Here is a 22242-nt window from a genome sequence, read left to right on the forward strand (position 1 = left end):
GTGTAGTTGACTTGTGAGAAATAGCACACATGCGTTCCTCTGGTTCCCTGGTTCCACGGCGCTTCTGCAGTATTTACCTGGTCAGCACTTTGAGTTACCGAGCAGCTGGAAGCTTATACTGTTTGTCAGTGTCAAACACACCTGGTCTGCCCCTCTTTTACCCACCTCCTTCTCTCTTCTCTTTATCACAGGCCAAGATTTTAACACAAGGCGGTTTAAAAAACACGCTTGGAGTGATGTTTGGTGTCCAAGATGTTTAATGATTTAAGGACTGCTGGGTTAGATGAGGCCTTACTAATGATCAACTACTGCACATATCACACGTCACAACCTCAAAATAGAAAAACGGCAACGCTAGACTAAAAATGACAAATATCAGCAAAACACACAGACATGTTGGCCACACCCACTTATTTACATACAATGGTATAAACCGAACAAAAGAAGTTGCAGTTTGCATGTTTAGTCGCAAATATAAATTTACACAACCTAGCCCTAACAAGAAAGTTACATTTATTTTTGTTTAAAATGTTTATCACCAAGATGCTAGCAAGGCTATAAAATGTTGATGTTTTCTAGACCATCCCTAAGTGTCTATATGGCAAAGAGATTCAACATTATTTTGTCATTCCAAACCTGTATGATTTTAAAGATATTTTCCATAGAAGAAAGTCATATACAAGTTTTGAACAACGTGGGGGTGAATAAATGCCACCTTTTTGTTTTCATTATAAGCCAATGATTTGTTACTGTTTGGTTGTCTGTCAGGAAAAATCATACGTCTGGTCACTTCAAAAATAACACCCCAGTTGTGCCAGGGTTGTGCTTAAATTCCCTAAACAGAATACGAGCAACAGCAATCCAAACACCACAAATCAGATGAACAAAGACATGTTTTTGGTTCACCTTGCACTCTGTCTTTTGATTGTACCGTCTCAGGAGTGGACAGATTTGATTCTGGAATTAGTCTGGGGCAGAGCCGACTGAAAAATTCACTATGGGCACTCAGTATAATTCCTTGAAGCGATATTCTACAAATTGACAAGTTGTGCAGCACGAGGACACCCCCTCCTCCTCCGCACAGTGCCATTCAAGGAAAATTAAATTGACGGATTTAAGATTCACAAGGAGTGGACGGAGCGCAGCCGGACGCGTGCCCTGAATTTTAAGCTCTAATCAGACCCTCTGCTTATTGGCCACACTGATTTCATCGAGCGGTGCAAATGGCGTAGCCGAACACAGTCGCTTGTGAATGATACAGAAACCATATTTCCTCGAAACACATGCAGCAATGCAGAAAAATATTTATAACGATACACTTTTTTTTTAAAGAAGGGCTCATCTCGAAAGGGTAGTCGATATGATCCGAAAGATGTGACCTGGGCTTAGCACATATGGATGTTAAGAGTGATCAGTGTCAAAAACCACAAAGGAATATTCTGTTATAGATGCAGTGTAACGATAGGAGAGAGTTAGTATGTGCCATAAAATAGCAGAAACATGTTTGCCCTTCATAGGAGAATAAGTAGATATTGTGCACGAAATACTATGTCCTGTAAGACTTTCTTTCTTCAGCAGAACCCAAAGAGATGATATTTTGAAGAATGTTGGTTACCAAACAGCACTGGACCCCATTCACTTATATTGTATGGACACAAAACCACTGAGACAAGTAAAAAGTGGATTTAAGAATGCAATAAATAGCTCCAGCCCGAAAAAACACAAGCCAAACTATAATTGTTCAAACCTAGTACACTGTAAATCATTTTCTTAAAGTGGATGTTTTCAGAACTCAGCGCCTGAAGCGATCCACATGACCTCTGTTGTGACTTCGCAGGTGGCTTGAGTACAACTGGCTTTCTCGTCCACGACCAACCTCGCACTTCACAGTTTACCAGGCTAATCTGTTAAGCAATGGCAGGTGTTGCCCCCTCCCTCTTCAGCTTGGTGTAGCTCTGGAGGTAGTGACAGATCTAAGCTCGATCAAGACTAACTCCACGGTCGCCTTCCTGAAGCATTCTTGTAAAGATCACAGAAGACACAGTGGCACTTCGGTAAACAGCGGGCAATTTGAATCTAAAAGCAACTCAAAGCATGGGCACGGAAGGGGTCTTCCCTTCATCTAAAAGGATGCTGGACACAAATTGGCTCTTGCAAACATTAAACGTGCACAACGTTTCATTTCCCTCTTAAATCCTGCAGACACAACACACTGTTTATCAGCCGGCCGTAGCGTCGGGCAGGATATGTAAACAGCATCTTTAAAAATCAATATTATTGCATTTTTAAGCAGGTAATTTAAGTGTGTGTTCATGTGAGTTGGCTTTTATCTGCTCAGCTTAGCCCATCCAGAGCCGACAACGTGTCTTAGTCTCCAGGCCAACGCGCTAACATCCTATGCTACATTAAACTCACGATCAACAACGTGCTGAGCTAGTGAATCATGCCGTCTTCCCTGTAAGACAGTTCTTTCCTCCTGTTTTTCACCCTCTGCTGAGACCACAGGCCATGACGTCTCCATTGAGTCCATAGAAATCAACCTGAACTTGGCAAGTCGATCACCGATGAAAAACAGCTTTTTTTCTAATCGTCTATTTGTGTTCGAGGTACGCAGAGAAGGTCGTGTGTTGTACTCAAAGCTGTTTTTCCTCAAAAATGTCAGAGTGCAGTTTTGGTCCAAAGGTCTCAACACTACAGAAAGTCTTGCAGTGGCATTACAGCTACATGTTTTTCCTCACCAGATACTGTACTATTGCTTTTCTCAACACTCTAAAGCTGTTGTTGCAAATATTGGTTTTGCCCGTCACAAATGATACAGTCAATTAGAAATCTGCAGCATAACTTGTTTTTAAAATATGTAAAATCGGCACAGCCAAAACCAATCTGAGAAATCTGCCTATTTGAAGAATTTCAACAAATGGCCTGTTTGTTTACTTCACGTCCAAGTGATATAGATTTTTCATGGTAATTGTGCACAACTAGTAGGGCTGCAACAAAACAATTATTTTGATAATCGACTAATTAATGTTGATTATTTATATATGATCACAAATACAAATACTGTATATATTAGGATTGTACGGTTTGGTTTTAAATAACAAATACGTGGAAGTGCAATAAAAATGTGATTGAAAATTAGCTAAATAATCGTGATTATAATGCTACCCATTTTTTGGGGGGATAAAGACCTGCAACATGCTATAAAATGAACCCTTTTCTAAATTCTGGATATGTCAGAAATTGCAAATCAAGCATTGGCCATATGCGCAAAGAAAAATGACAAAACATGAACTCATTAAGAAAACATACGTCTGCTCACAGGTATTGCGTGTTATTGCACATAACAGATGTGCACGCTAGTAGACAAAAAATCTGTTTGCCCCGTGCCAGTAAGAAATCCGGATTTCTCTGCTTTCTTCCTCTCGGCGCTCCACACCTCTGCTGATAATGCAAGTCTTATCACAGCACAGATCGTACGGAGCCTTGCATTAGAGCTGTTTCCCACTGCCTTTAAAGCCCCCTCCCTCAGAACAGAGACCCGGGGTTATTTACAAGCGGTGCTACAGAAATCTAGGTTAGGCTGCAATTGAAGTGTGAACTATTGCACACACTGCAGCAGACAGTCCTTCAAAAGACTGAAGCTGGTCGCTGGAAAATAAACAAGAGATACGTATATATGTGCATGCAAAGAAAGACAAGCTTGTGGCAGGAGCAGCCCGCCGCCACGGAGCTCAGGCTGCGGCGTCATCTCAAATCCAATCACGCTGCAAGATTACAACGTCCGATTACGAAAGCATGAGAGATCCGTTTTGCACGACACCACACATGATAAATTTTGTTGTGGTCGACGAAAGTATAGTATAATGAAACTTAAAGGCTTTGAGCAGAGAGATTTGCAACAAAGCACATAACTACTTCACAAACACATATTTGTGACTCCACCATACAATCATGTACAATAAACTTCATGGCACCCGCTGGGAGAAAAGCACCTCATACGTTTTCTTTTTTTAAATCCAAACAACGGCGAAGTCACGTGTGAGAGAATAAATCAATAGTGTCACCTACTGCTAACGTTTTCTTAGCGCTCCTCCAGAAGGGCTGCGCCGTAAAATTGGGCATTTTACAAGCTACACTAGAAATAAATATCTCGGTGGACTGGTTAGCTTCAACAAATTACAACATAAATGCACATGCAATTACAGAAGCAAGAGAGTTCTTCTCAGGGGCAAACAAATCAATAACTCTTGACAAGTACAACAGTACGACGGGCCAGAACATCTTCTGCAAGACGATCAACCCAAGGGGCACCGCAATACCTGCAATCGCAATTAAATTAAGGACATGGGAGAAAAAACCTAGGACTAATTCAGTCTATCTTTCAATAGTCCAAACTCGGATTGGAATGGGCGGGGAAGAACCTCTGAGATTATGTTTAGAACGTGAAACCCAATATGCAGTCGTGCCATTACAGAACTTATACAAGAAAAAAGGGTAGGCAAGAGACGTATACCTGTACTCTTATTTCATCCCTCTTTACTCGCTGGATTTTCCCTTGGGAAGGAATGAGGGGGTAGCAGAAAATAGACTTAACTACATGCCAAGACACATATATGGCCTTATTCCAGAACAACTCAGTAAAGCCTTGTTCATATGAGATATTCAAAGCCTACACTACAAAGTGTCTCAATACTGAGAAAGTTAAGAATGCGTTTATCTGCTTACAGAAAAAAAAACCTAGGTACATGTTAAACACATCTTGGCTAAATATTAATTGCAATTAATCGCATCCAGAATTAAAATTTGTGTTTACATAACATATGTCTGTGTACTGTGCATATTTGTTTTGTATTTATAAACACATTCATATATTAAACAAAAATATAAACATTTATATAGCATTTCAATACATACATACATACATACATATATATATATACACACGTGTGTATGTTATGTTTTTAAATACAATATTAATATGCACAGTACACAAACTTTTATTCTGGATGAGATTAACCGCAAATAATCGTTCGACAGCCCTATACACAATATAGCAAATGTAGTATTGAGTTAGACTGGACTTCTTAGTGGAAATATCTTAAAGTAATATCGGAGATGTAATAAAACCTTTAGCACGTCACGTTAACGACTTCAAACAAAAACAACCTTTTTCCTAAAGCCTTATATTCTTAAGTTGGAAGTGTGTACCGCTTTATGAGCAAAATAAGAATTCAGATTTGCAACCATATCGAGAATTTTTTTATATGAAAATCAGATGACTCCGTTTTTCAAAAATCACTTTTTTTCTTATGTCAGCATGGTTTTATTGTTTTATTGTGTTAGCTAGCAGTGTTTTTTGAGTTATTACGGCTTAAATCAAAACAAATCAACTTTAGTTTGATTGATATGAATTGGAATGCACAATAAAAAACATGATTTATAAACAAAAAATGAAACGGCTCATCAAAGTTTGGAACCAAACTCTTCATATATGATGGCATATTATTACAATAGAAATATTTTAGATGCATATTTTTTTTTGGTTATTTTTATAGCATCTAAATGGGAATAAGCCTAAACAAAATACACTAAAACCATAAAAATCGTTGTGAAATCTACAAAAGCACAACTTGTTAGTCAAGGTTAGACTAAACATGACTGAAAAGACCCCTGACCGAATATCATTATTCAACACAAAGGAACAACATTATAAACAATGCATGTGATACTATGAATAAATATTGATGTCTACAGTGCATCAATTCCTTGTTTTAGAGTCAATCTGGTGTCTCCACATTGACACATTCAAGTTCACTGAGGTGCATTAAACGAAGAAAGCAAATGTTGAGAGAGAGAGAGAAGAGAGAGCGTGGAAATGTCTGGGGTGTTTATGGAGGTCTTCGTGTCCCTCGACCAGAAGTGGGAAAAAACCCTCACACAGCTGAAAGGTTTGAAAACGTCTCCATGGAGAGTCGGACGTGACGAACATGCTAAAAAGCCAAACAAGCCAATAAGCAAAAAAATTCTCCTGGTTCATCAGCGGTACACACTGGGCCACTTTGTTGAGTTTCTATTAGGAGGCAGAGAAAACAACACATTTCGGGGATTTGATAGGGATTCACTTTGATCTACAGCCCAAAACAGCCTGTGCTCATTTAACAACATTTCCATCCAAAACGTCACAACGTCACGTTATTTACAACCTAAAACCACACATCAAAGCAAAACGCGAACCGTAAACGAAACAAAACGAGTCTTTTAGAAACACCACAACCTTGAAGAGCCCAAAACGTTCAACGGGGTCGCCAAACGCAATAACCGTACAAAATGACACCTTAAGAAATCATCTGAAAGCAACGCGGAAATGAAGGTCGGCTGCACCATATTCACGATTTACGCGAGCGATATCAGATTTAATCGCTTTTCTATGAAGATTGATTCTGTTTGTAATCAATAACACCTTAAATGACCCACTCATGTCCTTTAACGACTAAACGAACACAGCGATAACAAACGCGGATGATGTTGTTACGTTACACCGAAAATGAGTTTCCCATACGGGGATTTCAGCACGTAAATACAAAAGCCCAAGTAATGTTCGCTTATTAAGTGGTCGCCAACTTGACAGTTTATTTAATCGATCGCCCGAGACCTTCGTTTAACGTTAGACCTCCAAAAACACCCAAAGGACAGTTGTCAAAGACCCCATAACTAACGTTACAGCTCGCTAGACTGGACGATGCTCGTTCAAACGCGAATCACGCCGATTATTCGATAGCGCGCGAGCCATTTAAAAGCCCATCTTAACCGCCAACGACGCGTCGCGACAAACGGGTTATAACGAAGGCGTTCTGGCGTGTCGCGTCGGCGCTCGCTTGCGGTTAATACGCGGGTCTTACACCTGTTTGCATTCGGTTCGCGACAGAAGCGCCAGTCTCTCTGCAGCACAAACAAGCCAAGCCTAAAAATACCACCAGTAACGTTCATTTCCTCCAGCTGCCCCGAAAGCCCACCGCGCGGTCTCTTACCTCCGTTTGCACATCTCGGCTATTTTAACGTCTGGATGTCAAACTTGTGGGTGCATCCGAGCGCAAGAAGGAGAAGAAATCTCGCCCTTGTGCCTCTCTTCATCTACGCGAATCAATCCGCACACACACACACACACTTTCGCTGTCCAGCCTCAAGGCCAGAGCAGCCGAACGCCGACACGCTCGCGTCGATCTGTACACCTCACCGTGCAGCCTCGAGACTCAACCAGCCGAGCGAAGATCCACGAACTCACGCGTGCTTTTGCTGTCCACTTGCACAGGTTTCTAGCTTTGATTTTGAAATATCAGTTTCGATCTACTTTATTATTCGCTCTGGTTTATTTGAATATTATTTTAAAAGTTGTGTACAACTTTGTTGTAACAAAACAAAGTACAAAAATGTGTTTCGGTGTTCTACCATTTCATTATTTAAAAAATTATTTCAACAATAAGAATAATAGAATACAGTAATAATAATAATAATACAAAAATGGACTTTACTTCCACGTAAAAAACTACCGTGGCCTGATTTGTACTTCTTGAATAAAAACTATCACTGGCCACCTTGAAGACTCGACCAGCAAGAGTCCGTCCACCTGATCCCACAAACATCTGATAGAAAAAAAACACATTCGATATTTTCTAATAACAAAAACACACATTACCGTTAGAGATGAATAAAGACCGTCCCGATCCCAAATGAGACAAACAAATCCTTTATAATGCTTCTATGATACGCGAATAAAATGAATGGATGTTTAAACCAAAGGTCCGTCTTGTCGACAGGTGAATGTCGCTGGTTATTGCCGTCTTCTTCCGTTTATTTATACACTCGCGCTGTGATCGTCTCGTGTCCCTTTTAAGAAACGTCAAACCGGGAAAGAGGACGAATTATTCCTGGCAAATCCACGGGACGACTGCGCGCCGCTCGATTAGAAGTCCTACTTCGAGTCTTTATGACGGAGAACACAAACGAAAATAAAGATCAAATGAAAGTACATAACGACAGTCAAGGGCGATCACATGGCGGAGCGAGAGCTTCGGCAGACTGACATCCCGATGCAGAGGGTTGATGCGACCGTGCGAAATGAAGGTTTCGCCGACGTGAGAGCTGATCTGCACTTGCTGTGTAACTGTGGATGTGCTTTGAAGAATATCAGCCCTTCAGACTGAGGAGGAGGAATATACCTTTACACTCCACCCCTTAACAGCCTCCACCTCTTGTTGCTACTGTGCTCCGCGTCCCAGACCGTAACAGACAGACGGATATTATTATTACTATAAATTATATTTACTTTTATTATTTAGAGTATAATAATAATAATAAATAGGGATGCACCGATATGTTAATTTAGTCCGACAACCGATAATTCTTTAACATGGGAAGTCGATAACCGATATACAGTATCTAGTTATAGGGCTGCTCGATTATGACAACAATCATAAGCGTGGGTTATTTCGGACGATATTTAGAGCCCGATTATTTAACACGATTACTCATTAGCCTTTAAAACAACATAGAAAATTTCAAAAACTTGGCTTTAAAACTCTGAATTTATCTGAGAAATAAATGTAAAGAAATAGCACTGCTGAACCACTGTAAAGGAAAGGGTGCACTGTGGATTTATACTACAAGAAAAGAGAGGATCCTTGCTAAATGGAATGCCGCACAATAATCGTTTACCTTTTTGTAATTGATGAAGGCCAAAATTGACGATTACCGGGGCGGACTGGCCATCTGGCGTACTGGGCATTTTCCCGGTCGGCCGTTATCGTTTGGGGCCGGTAGCGGATGTTTTTGGTGAATTATTAATGCGAGCGTACGCAAAACGAAAGCAAAAGAAACTTTGGCTTTCCCCGCATAACCACCCCCGTCGACAGAATTAACCATGCGCAGCAAACCCAAAACATTGACTGCAGAAAACAAGGGAACCGTTAGTTCTCTATTTTCCCAATGAAAGTCATGTTACAGGTCTACTTTACGCTAGTTAAAGATTCTTTAACCTTCAAACTTTTCAGGTATATTTTTTATTCAACAGACAAATTATAGATGTTCTTCCCGAGCGACCCAGAAAAATGTTCTTTAAGTCCATGTGTCTTACAGGTCTCAAGACCGAAAGCACTCAGACATCAGTCGGATTCAAACAATATGCTTTTGTTCCTATAATTTGCACATTCATAAATACTGTATCTACATACTGTACCTACATCAACAATGTTTTGCTAACAGCAGTAAGTAAATGATCACAACATGAAGCCAGTACTGTACAGTATTTTAACTGTGAAGTTAAACCAGATTAAAAGATTTATCGGCCGATACCGATATGGCTGAAAGTGTATCGTGCATCCCTAATAATGATGCCAAATTTATTTCTATGCATATGAAACAAACAGGCACGTTTTAAAGGCGGCACAATTATTATGAAATGTCTCTCATAGATCTATGGTCAGATTTAACATAAATAAAATCTAGTTTAATATCTCATGTGAGGGCTTAACCTTCCTTTGCTTGACTTTGTCTTTGTTTCTACCAAAAGGTGAGAAAAGATTTCTCATTCTCATGTATATCTTAAACAGGTCACATAATCCCCCCCGGGCACAGAGATGCAGTCCTGTACAAATGTTTGTCTCCATACCAAGTAAGATATAATCAGCAGTGCAGTGAATACCCAGTGAATACCCAGAATTGAAGGTATCTGGTGTTGCGCTGTATATCTGTAGTAGATTATCACCATCCCCTCAGTTTCTTACTTTGCAATCAATATCTGGCCATTTCTGGCTATAAAGGTGGCCATCTGAGAGACAACCTGGGGTGGCTATCACAGATCAATAAAGGGCATCTTTAATAAGGGCAAAAGTCCCCGGCAGTACCGGAAATCACATTCAAAAGAAATAGACCAAATGCATCCAGGCCTTTGATTGATGACGTTAAGCCTGGAAGCTTTCCGACAGGAAGATTAGAAACTAGGGACCCTATTGTAAAGTTTATATTTATAGTATATTGTGTTGAAGGATCCTAGATTGGATTTAAGTGCGGATGGCATTGCGTTTAATACTTGTCAAGCAATATATACTTCACAAACATACAAGAGACGGGTTGAAAGCGATAGAAATTGCTTTTATAACATACACGTCTACACAATTCGGTCAAATAAACGAGGAGAGAATTTTCATTTTTTGGATGAACTGTTCTTTTAATACACAGTTAGAAAGGTTAGTTTATTAACTTCATGTGCAAGTAAGTTAATCTTCTTAAGGAATCAGTATTTCAAGCAAAAGAAATGCCTTGAAATTTCATACAGTATCACTATCGGTTGTTTTTCTCCATGCTGATATCATGTTGATGCGCAAACTGCTGCCGAACGCGGCTATATGTTAGTCAGAGCAAATCCAATGGAGTGTGTTTAATGTAAAGTGACAAAGCAATGTCCCTGAGAGCAGCCGTGTTTGCTGGGCTTCAAATCCTATTTGCTTTTTCACTTAAGGTATTAAAAAGCAACGACAAGCCAGAAACAATGGTGCCCTTGGCTCATTGGACTACAGCTGTTAGACGTGAAGATGTCACCCAGTCGAACTGTAACACATGCCTACACTGTTAATATATTCTGTAGAAATTACAGTATTACTGGCAGTAGTTTGCCAGTAACTTACTGTAGATTTACAGTTTGTTCAAAGATAAATGGTTATTAAACATTAACAAGTTTTTATGCTTACAGAAAAAACGTCAAAATAACAACCTCGTGCAAAGCATTCTGGGAACCAAAATTAGAAAAACGTTTATGTGGATTTCTGTTTGCCAGAATGCTTTGCATGAGGCTGTCATTGTATAGTTTTTTTCTGTAAAGATAAAGACTTGTTAATGTTTAATGTGAATTTATCTTTTAACAAACTGTTGCCAATAAATTAGATAAATATAAATCTACAGTAAGTTACTGGTAACTAGCTGCATAGCTTTACCAAAAACGTTTACAGTGTACTGTATGCACACACATTATGGTATGAAAATTATTATGACAAAGGCTCTGTTGGTCTTTAAAAAGTCAAATGTCGATGAAAACAAACACATTCTGCATGAACCACTAGTTGTTTTTTTGCATTGTCATCATGCATATTTCACACTGATACTGTAATTTAAACAACTCTGTTTCTCATTATGTAATGACTGAAAATATATATTGTAAAATAGAAGAGTTTATTTAATGTTACCGTGTTTTCATTGTGTTTGTTAGCTCTATATTAAGTTATTACTACTTAATCAAAACAACCTAACTTAAGTTTGATTGATATTAATTGGAATCCACAATTAAAACATGATTCAAATGAACTCTTCAAATATAGTTTAATTTAACCCCACAGGTGGGTCGGTCCATATGTGACCCAGCTATGATTTGAAATAACTGAGCATTATATTATATAAAATATATTAGTGACAAGTATCCACACATAAAGGCATAACAACAAGAAACACAATTAATTTATGCTCACGAAAATAATATACATTTTGTTCAGGACAGGAACATTCTCATTACTGTATTACAGTTCCTAATGAGAACCATCAATGCAAATAATAAAAATGTAAAGTATCATTCACGTTGCAGTAATGAGAACATGTGGGAGTAATGTCATGAAGATGGAACCCAATTAATGACTATTAAGATGGTTTCTTTTTGCATTGTTACTTTGCTCTTTGTGTAGACATACTCTTGCTTTTGGCAGAAATGTTTCGCTATGGGATTTTGCGAGATTCACCAACCGCATTTTGTTAAGCTTTGTTATGCGCGCAGTCATGCTGACAGAAGCTCACACTATATAAATCGGTCGAAAATGAGCAATCAAATACGGTGAAACACCGGATTTACATCAAACCAACATGCCCATTGTGATCTAGTTAGGCGGATCATTTCGTACCATAAAAGTCAACCATCACGGGCTCAGCTGTTCGCATCTTCAGTTTGGCCCTGTGGGATTATGTGAGGGCATAAGGGCTTCTGCACTGCCAAAGAATTTAGTTTGTTCTCAGTTGTTCTTGAAGCGGCGGATATCTACATTAAGCATCTGCTTGACTGCGATACAGAGTGTCGTGAATTTTTAATGCAGAGGTTATGTTTATTGCTCAGGTCGCGTTAAAGTGCATTGGCTAGAAACTGACGTCTGCATGCTCTGATGCATGAACGTTCTCTTTTAATGCGCCTGTCTGCTTTAGTTTAGTTCTACGGTTGAGCAAACAAGGTTCAGACGTGACGCTCATGAGTGCACGCTTACCTGTGTGCCTGTTTTCCGCGCCGGAGGCGATTAACCCGGTCCTTGTAGTGAACTTTGAGTGTCTGTGATTAATAATTTATTACTATTGTAAATGGGGTCCAAGCATTTAGGCTTGGATCTGAAAGACATATAAAGTAGACAGCTGAGTACTAAACAAAAATTGGCATCTCTCATCTGTGGCAACTGCACCATTTGCACATCATTCATGGTCATCTAGTCGGCATCTGTTTAAAAGTCGCATTTGTTCTTTGTCGAAAAAACGAGGTTAAATGGATTCACTGGAGCGTGCAAGGAAATTAACTATTTTGTGTTTTGTCTAAAACAAAAAACAGACAGTGACATGTATCATGGCATACCCATAATGCATTGTGTCATTCTGTCCCGTTTCCGCTTATACTAGAACATTCTGGTTGCATCACACGAGCGAACGTATTCAAATTCATAAATAAAATTATCATATCTCTGCGGGTGGCCTGTCCTGACATGCAGTATTTTTCAACTTGCAGTTGCGAAAAAGTAGGACTCTGCATCAATTACAACTCTTGATAAGAGCAGTTATCATTTATGTGTGAAATAAGCTGGCAAGTTTTTACTAAATTCTGTATTTGAAAGAAAAAGGCTCATCCAAAATTCTGTCATTGTTAACTCACCCTCATGTTGTTCTTAATTCATACGCTTATTTTTTTGCTGCGAAAGAGATTGGTAGGTTTTTTATGTTTGTTATGCAGCATTTGCAACTCAACAGCAGCTCAAAGTGACCAAGGGCTCTCAAGTTTGAAAATTACATTCCATGTCTTCAAAAAACGATATGCTTTTTGCAGGGAACAAACGGAAGTTATTATTCACTGTCTTTATTCTAAGCGTGTGTGCGTTTAGAATCAAAACAAATTTTACTCCGTTTCTTCATACGTTAAAACTGATGGACAGGAATACTGTGACACACAATTATTTTAAATCGTATGAGAGATGGACACAAGCTTCAGCAGAGGTAAGAATTATCAGTGAATGACAACTTAAACTCTGTTCGGTTTCTTGCGCGAAGCTGTTACATTTTAATTCCAAATACTTGTCTATTTTTATAATATGATCTCATGAGAATTCGTATGTATTTTATGTAAAATGTGGTTCTAGAAACTTAAATTTCCTTACGCTTGCACAAACACAAAACGTACAATACTGGCATACTGTATTTACAGCATCTAAACGTACAATACTAACGCAATGACAACACCTAAAATCTATACTATTTTATCTGTCTGTCATGTTTCTTTGTACATGGTACATGTCTTTAAGTAACCGTTATGGTTAGTTTTAGAGGAGTTCTATCAGAAGCCTAATAGCTAAATATCTTTTTAATGCTAAATTGTTACGAAAACGGTAATTTTCCTTTTACTTTTGACATCTTTTTGTATTTGCTATGGGTAAAACTAGGTTTAGTTTTGGGGAAAATCTAAATCACTTATCAATAAATTATTGAAACGCACTGTGAGGCAAATATCGTAATGGTATAAAAGGTATATTGCATTTTTAATAAAGTATAAAAATTTCGCTATTTTTCTGTTTTATACGGTGCGATATGTCCAAATGGTATGTTTCAGCATCAATAAAAACATTTTACAGCTTATAAACGTTATGTACTAATACCTACGTATAAACAATTAGACAAGGCTGATTTTTATTATGCTTTTTGGAATCTTGACAGGCCAAAATGCTTGGTTATTTATAACCCAGCATGTGTCAAAAAGGGATGAACCAAACCATTGATTCGATTAACAGGACAACATATAAAAACCTCTACTTTAAGTTTCCACTAAGAAAAAACACAGCATGCATGCACACTAAGTAATGACGTAAAGCACTAGCATTAGGGTTAACTAGACTGATTCAACAACAAATTCCAACATGTTAGAAACTTGAAACTAAGACTAATACAAAACTTTGTTACAGCAGTTGACCCGACCGACACACAAACCATTCGCAAAATGAGAGACGGAATCGCATTAGCATCTTAATGGTGTGTCAGAGGGTGAGAAATCAGATAAATATGTAATCTATATCATGCTATATATTCTATTAGGCTTCACGTCTTCCACTGTTAGAGAAGCTATCATTAACTTACATTTAAAGAGCAGCGTTGTCGTGTCCCATCACTCATCTGTACAAAATCTGACAGGACGTAACACTTCGGTTGTTACGACTCATAAGAGACACAATGTGGCTTTGTGCGAATTGCTAACTGCAGGCCACTTCTGTAAATGAAAACCGTAATAAAATTAGAAATCAAAAAAGTTCCTTGCATCAGATGCATTCACTTTAACTGCATCTTGATTGTATTAGAGTAAATATCATGCCTTCCCATTCTCTTGTTTGTATATAGATAAATGATGGCGATTGGTAGCTAAACCCATTTCTGCCTATTCTGGCATCAAATTTTCCTCATGTTTCAGTAAAGTAAAATTATGATGCTGGCAGGCAACAATAGGAATTGTATAAGATTTTATAAACACAGAAATTGATCTTGCCAAACTAAATGCAGCAAAAATGCTCATCACTCACAATATAACATTACAGTCCATTTGCTTTAATGGATGACATGTGATGCTCAAGCTACACACAACGGTGAAGTTTCACTATTCTTGCATCAGCAAAAAAAAAGGAAAATACATAAGCTGTGTAATTAAAGCACCACCACAATAAACACATGTTAGGTTTTGCTTTGTCTTGTGGGTCAAATAATGGATCTGAGGATGTAATAAAAGCATAATATGGTCATTTATACAGTAGTTGTACCAACGATTTTTGAATTGGACATAGGATATATTGTATGTACTGTTTCAGATGTCTATAGTTTTTAAATGAGCATAGAAAGTACATAATATACAACAATCACATACGAAACAAGTTCTTCTAGAATTATATTATCTCAGCTCTGTATTTGCTCTGTATTCTTTTAAAGGGCAAAAAAAGGGTGACTTGTGCCTCTATATCGCCACCTCTGTTTGAACCATACAATTTAAAATTAAATGTCGTTAAACCTACATTACCCACAAAATTGACACAACATCTCAACTTATAAATCATTATTCAATGTTTTTAGATGAGACAAGATAAGAGAGATGGATTTTGTGTTCATTTATACCAGGGGAATTCAATTATAGTTCCAAATAAAGCACGTTGGGCGGCTTGGCGCTACATAAAGATATAAGAGGATACAGGGGCAAAAGATCTATTAAATAAATGTTAATGAGAGTGCTTGTGATGTGATTCTCCGTTGTGTAGACTCAATTTAAACAACTGAAATAGTCAAATGTTTTAAATGGTTTATTAGGCTGTCTCCTTGTCTGGATGAAACAAAGAAAAGGTACGGAGCCGACTCTTGGTCCGCCAATTGACCATGACTCACTTATACCCATAAAAAGTTATAGACTGCAGCTTTAGGATAATATGAAAAAAAAACATTCATGCATGTCCTCATGGTAAACTACTGTCAGAATCATAATTATATTAGTTTGTTTCCAATTGTATTGCAGGTTTGTAATTATAAAATGTTTTACTTAGTTACTTTTCATGTTAATTTTAGTTATTTGTCATGTTTATTTTTATCAGTTTTTAATGTAATTTTATTTAGCTTGTTTAATTTTTATTTATTTGTTTAATTTGTTATAATTTAGTGCCTTAACATAAACTTTACGGAATTATCATGTTATTATGAAATGCGGTAAAAATGTCAAATTACAGAAATATTGAACATCGTGTGATTTTACAGTTTATTTCTGGCTCACTATCAGCCAGGATATTACTGTTTTAAAGTGTTTTTTTACAGTGATTATTTCTAATTGTATGCCGATATTTCATTTCAATTAACAGAAATGTTTTCATAGTTTTAGTTTTTGATAAACTATAATAATCCTGGTCCGAACAGGTCTAAAGCAATTGCACAAACCAAAAGTAAGCATTTCTACCTTCATGCATTGGCTTTACAAAACTTTTCACTTTTAAATTCTTCTATTTCTTAAAATTAACTTGTAAATTGACCAAGACTAAGTAAGGTAAAGTGAACCTAAACCAAACTCCTGATACTTTATCAAACGGAATTTACAATGTGATGGAGGCCATTAACTTATAAGATGACCGCGAGATAGCTTACGGTCAAGCTACATGATTCTTGAGTGCTTGCCTTCCTCTACATCTACAAATATTTGCCTTTCTGATTGTAAAGACTTTGACCATAATTTACTGTACGCTGCTGTTAGTTGATTTTACTTCCTTCCAAAGACAGGTGTTCATATACTGTATCAGCAGTCATGTTGAAAAAATGCTTCGCCAGACGTGCATTCGAGCAGCTGAGCAAACAACAAGCGAACAATGAAAACTAATCGCTCTGATTACGCCCGTAACACAGACGCTCGTGGACCAAAAACCCACTTTCACACCAATACGCCCACGTTCCTCACATCTCGAACGCGGCAGCTTGAGCACACAAAAGACGACGTGTTGTGGGAGGGTCACCCTCAGGTAGCTGACACCGGCCGAGATAAACATCCGAGTGGACGTGTTGGCTTGTAAAAGAGATGGAGGTTTGGAGGAAGGATTTAAAGGGGCAGCACCTGTCTCCTTAGCAAATTAAAGACTTATGGGTTGGGGTTTTAGAAGCAAGGCCTGAGGACATGTCAGAGTATGATTTTATTGCTCAGAGGTCGCTCTTTCATAGCTCTGGGAACTTAATAAGGTGCTCAGTTGTTTTTCACTTGTCTTTGATGTGTCTCCTACAATTTCAGAGCAGAAATAAAACAGACACAAATTAGACAATTATTGAAAATGATTAACTATATAATAATATATACATTTTTGTGGGTAGCATAGCCTGAATAAGTACAGAAATGTTGAAGACAAAAATAAGCATACTTCAAAATAATTGTATTAAACATACTTATGGCTGGAAATAGGAGGAACACGGGTGAAAGGAGTCCGCGGAGTGAATTTCAAGGGGGAGGAGGTTACACCTCAAAATGTAGAGGATTTCCATCTTTTATCCATGAAATGGCCTCCAAACACTATGAATATTTCATACTCAAAAGTGTAATTTTCTGCTTCTTTGGTTAAAAAATGTAAAATGTGTTCCCATCTAGAGTCACCCCAGTGAATCTTGGCCATTTCCATCAGTATGCTTTATCTAAAAAGAATACGAATATCAATGTACTGGTAGTATACTTAAAAGTGTACTATTTCAATACTTCTTGAGGCTAAATTCGCACATTTTTTAATTAGTTCAAGTATATTTTAAGTGTAACAGTAGTAAACTTAGTAGTACACAAATGGTAACAACAGTTTAACAATTGTACTGCAGCTACAACAAGTGCATTTAAAGGTACTTAAAGCACGTTTTTAGTTTACGAAAGAACATTCTCAAACTAATAGTTAAGTTTTTATACTGCAAGCATACTTTACATTTTCTTTAAGCTTTCTTTCATACTTATAGACTATTATGTATTATTTTTCCATAATACAGTATACTATACGTTCCTACTAAGGTGTTCGTTTTTGTAATATACCTTAACTGTACTTTGAGAAAATTTTAATTAAATCTTGATCAAAGATTCAGTACAAGTAAAGTCAGTAAATCAAGCATGCTTAGTGTAATGAAGTATATTTCTGAAAAGTACTTAGGAAGTAACTAGCTGTAGGTATACTTTTTAAAAGAAGCAAACGAATAGCACACTTGAATAAACCAACATTTCTTCTGAAACTAAAAGAGTAATGTACTGTAAGATTACTGGAGCCTGACTTGTACAAAAATCTCCATTTAATATCATTGATGTCCCGAAGAATCAAAGAGAACTTGTTTGCGTTCTCTTTTGTATCGTTCTTCTTGACACTACTGGTAGTCTTTCACAAACATTAGTAGCACAAATAATTACCTGGAGTAGGGATTCAACTTCACTTCTATAACCTCTTACAATGGAGAAAGTTTGTGAGAACTAGTAACACCCTTTATCTTTCTCCTTTTCGTTACCTGGGGCATAAAGATGGGTCACTAAAGTTTCTGAGCAAAGCCATGCCCATTGATCTTTTGTCTCGGAGATTCCTTCAAAAGCCCTGACCTAACTCTGGTATTTTCTGCAAACCTTTGGAATTCCACTCGGCAGAGGCCTTTGCGATCACCTGAGGCCTCTTCTATTGTGAGAAGCTTGTATGTCCGCAGGGCGCCATAACTAAAAGCGTCTCACCTTGCTTATCAGCCGTTGTTTCATTAAAAGGCTTGTTTATCCTAAAACACTCCCCTGCATTTAGCAGAGACACAGGGAATGCTTGCTTTGCGCCAAGATCCCTAAAGACAAACCTTAGAAACGGCGCCCTAAAGCCTTTGGGCCAGGTTGGCATTCCATAGTAATTTCACTGCCAGACAGTGTTGCGAAATGTAGTCATCTCACAAAGGAGTTTGTGTTTTTGTAGCGTCGCATCTCATTATTCAGACCGAAAACGATTGTCGTGTGCACTGGAGGGAGTTGCAAAAGCAAAGCCCTTAACACGGTTTTGTTTCATATGATGTCACTGTCTTTGCAAAGCAGAAAAACTCTGGGTCCCTGGGTGTTGCCGTGTGTTCAATGAGCCGTAAAGAATATAGTTAGTAATTGGCGAATCCTTCATGGCAATTCTTGGCCGTGGAAGAACTTTTAAACAAGATACAATCCTTTGAATGCAAGTTTATGATCCATTGATTTCAAAGTAAACAAGTGCACCATGAGGTGTCTCGCATTGTTAATTTACATTTTGTTAAACCAACATCCGTGGCTCCACTCCCGCCGCCGTCCGATGCCAAGAAAAAGTCAGCTTCCTTGGAACGGGGCTATCTCACAGTGACATTTCTGTGAAGCCTGGGGCTGTTTGTGCGTAGCAAGTTCCTGATCAATTCCCAAATCGTGGATCCACTCAATAGGAAAGGACTTATTACTTGCCTGCGACCACAATAAAGCCCAGGCTCTCGATGCAGAGCCTGGATGACGTAAATTGCTGAAACTGGCTTAGAAGGTCTGAAAATGTCAAGTTTGCCCAGACGACAGCCATGTACATAAACATCCTAAAGATGAGCATCTCTGTTTCTATGGCGATGATGTTGTACAGTAATTACATTATGTCATCATTGAAATATGCGAGATGAATTGCATTAGGAGATGAATAGGTACATGACGCTGTGTCTCTTTGATATTAAATCTCGCCCTGCGTTAAGGGACGTTTAATGTCGCACGCAAGTACGTTATTATGAATAATAAATAGTATTCAATTGCCTTATGTAAAATCGTTCATAAATTCCATCTTCATTAGATGGCATTCCCAAATGCACGTTCAAGGATGTTGACGCCACACCCCTTGTACAACACAACTCATAATATTGCATGCTTTATTCAATTTAATGTAATTTAATTTATCTGAAATTAATTTGCATCGCAAATCTTGCGGGATAGCAACGGCGGTCTTGGGTGAGGAGGAGACCAAGAGTGAACATAAGAGGTTAACGCAATGGAATGTTGCTAGGCAACATATAATTTGGCTCTGTTATCTGGCATGCGTGTCACCATCCAAATGATGCCTCTACATTCTAATTATATGTTTAATTGGTGCATGTGAACGCGGTTTCGTGTGAGGGCAGAAGGGAATGTTTCATGAATGGGGTCATGGAGAATAATACTGCTGGATGAAGGACAGATACACTGCAGTGTCAGGGGTGGGTTTCCGTGGCTTGAGCCCCCAATGTTTCTTTATCAGCTTGTCAAGTTTTCATGCTTGGTAATTTCTGTCACTTTTAAACCCATTTAGAGCTGCAATAATGTTCTATAATTAAGATAATCTCACAGGCCAGATTTTCGACAGCATAAATTACAATATTTTTACAATACTGGCATATTGTAGCAATTCTGGGACGAAGCCTGGTATAATTTACTGCACAGTTTTCTGTCCAGACATCACCAGAAGAATTATAAAATGTTTGTGTTCATGGTTAAAGGTTCCTGAAGTGTTAAGCATAATTTTTTCTGAGTTGTAACTCAGTGCAGAATATTGGAGTTCTTGGTTGTGCTTGAGGAATTTGGTGGATACATTTAGATGTAAGCCAGAACATTTAAAGTTCTGTTTTCCAAGAAATGATGCAATGAGCCCTGCAAAGTTTGTCAAAGTCAGCAACAGTAGTTTTTTCTTAGAAGTTCTCATTGTAACAGTCTGCTAACATCTAAAGACAATGAGCAAGTCAATGAAAAATATATAAATCAACTTAGTTTTCCTTGGATTACGGGAAGCCAAAATGTTCTTATAGGTCTTGTTTACCCAAAAGAGGATATTTGGAGAAATGTCTCGGTGGTTTTGAGTTCATACAATGGAAGTCAATGGGGGTCAACATTGTTTGTTCACCAACATTGTTCCAAATATCTTCTTTATTGTTCTGAGGGTCATACAGGGTAGAAATGACACGAGGATGAGATTTGGCCAAGACCATCAAATCCTTCAAGCAATTAATGAAGATAGACCTCTTCCATGATCACTTAACCAGAAAAGGCACTTCCTAGAACAAAATACCTCTTTTGTACTACTCTGGATCACTCCTGAAACTCACTCCTGTACATCTAATAATGTTGGCTGCTGTATGATAAATTGGCTGTGCTTTTCTTCATTTTTGAGCCAATTGGATAAAAGCATCTGCTAAATGATAAAATATAAATGCCAGTACCATTTCAAATAATAGTAAAGAACAAAACCAAGATTTTTTTCCAAATACAACTTTAACAACTGGATAATGGGAAATTACAGGCAAAGTATAAACTTTTTGTCCCTAAAAGGAGACGCTTTTTAGTGCTTCCTTGCAAGCATTCATGAGGGATTATTTCTCATAAATGAATTCTTTTGCACGACTTGTTTTTGGGCAATTTTCTGCTCAAGATTATGATTACGTGACCGCACTCTGATTTAAGGCGCATTCCCATAGCTGCTGTCATCCATTGACCACCTGTTCATCCCCGCCGTGCCACTGAGGCCCAAGCAACTTGGTCACGGCTTCTTAAACATTATCGAACCATAGAGGAAAGGTCAACCCCCTCCGAAACCTCGCCTACCGTCCCACCCGGCGAATTCCACACACTCCTACAGTCAAAGTGTGGGAGCAAACCTTGAACGGACTGCGGCGGCCTTCCCACCTAGCCAAATTCATACACATCAAACATCCCTCCGGTCAAAGTGTTCCCTTAAAAGTTCTCCTAAACCGGATCAATGAAGTTTGGCCATGCTGAAGTAGATCAATGGTGATTACTCGAAACCTTCTGCTCTTTGTAATTGCAAAGTGAGAAGAGATTGGCCCTTTGCCACCAAGCCGCCCCGATCCAGACTGATATTGGGTGGTCATTGTTATTTAGATGTGCTGACAGAATTGCAACCCCCCACCCCCGCCCTTTTACGCCACAGACACGATTGTGTTGCTTTGACCAAACAGATGCGCCACTGAGCTGCAGTAATTTTTTTCTCTTCCAGAACAATGCTTCCAACCCTTTCTAGGCCGAGCCGGGCTCACAAATCAGCTTGGGGTCTTAGCTTTCTTTTAAATGCTAGTTCACAGCAATACAATTTCACAAACCTGTGTCTCTCTAAACTCAGAGAAAAGTTTTGTCTGTTGTTGCTGGGCAGAGCACAGTAAATACGTGATCTTGTTTTAACAGGTCTGGACAACAAGTTTGGCCAACAAGGTCACGATCCTTGGGCTCTGATGAAAGTATGCTTTGATCATCGCATGATCATTTTGGGATGTACCAGCACGGCATGTACAAGCCAAAGTGGTCAGTCATTATGCAAGAGCAGCTTGTGCAGTCTTTGTGAAACAACCTCAAGAGACACATGAAGAGATATTGAAATGTTTGCTGTATATTCCAATTATGCTAGCATTTACAATGCGAACCTGCATAAAACATCAATC

The 22242-nt window shown here is 38.4% G+C and overlaps 1 protein-coding gene across 2 annotated transcripts in view; it reads right to left on the reverse strand.

The window, feature by feature from the left end:
• dag1 (dystroglycan 1) overlaps positions 1-8186 on the reverse strand; it is a 28976-nt gene extending 20790 nt beyond the window's left edge. Inside the window, exon 1 of one of the 2 annotated variants that reach the window (XM_079471499.1) lies at positions 7694-8186. The gene's annotated coding sequence lies outside the window, so the exon portion shown is untranslated. Of the gene's footprint in view, positions 1-7028; positions 7183-7693 lie in introns of those variants that run through there. The other variant, XM_079471500.1, reaches the window with a different exon arrangement.
• Positions 8187-22242: the final 14056 nt, after the last annotated feature.

The sequence above is a fragment of the Barbatula barbatula genome (assembly GCF_947034865.1).
Source record: "Barbatula barbatula genome assembly, chromosome: 13".
Lineage (NCBI taxonomy): Eukaryota > Metazoa > Chordata > Actinopteri > Cypriniformes > Nemacheilidae > Barbatula > Barbatula barbatula.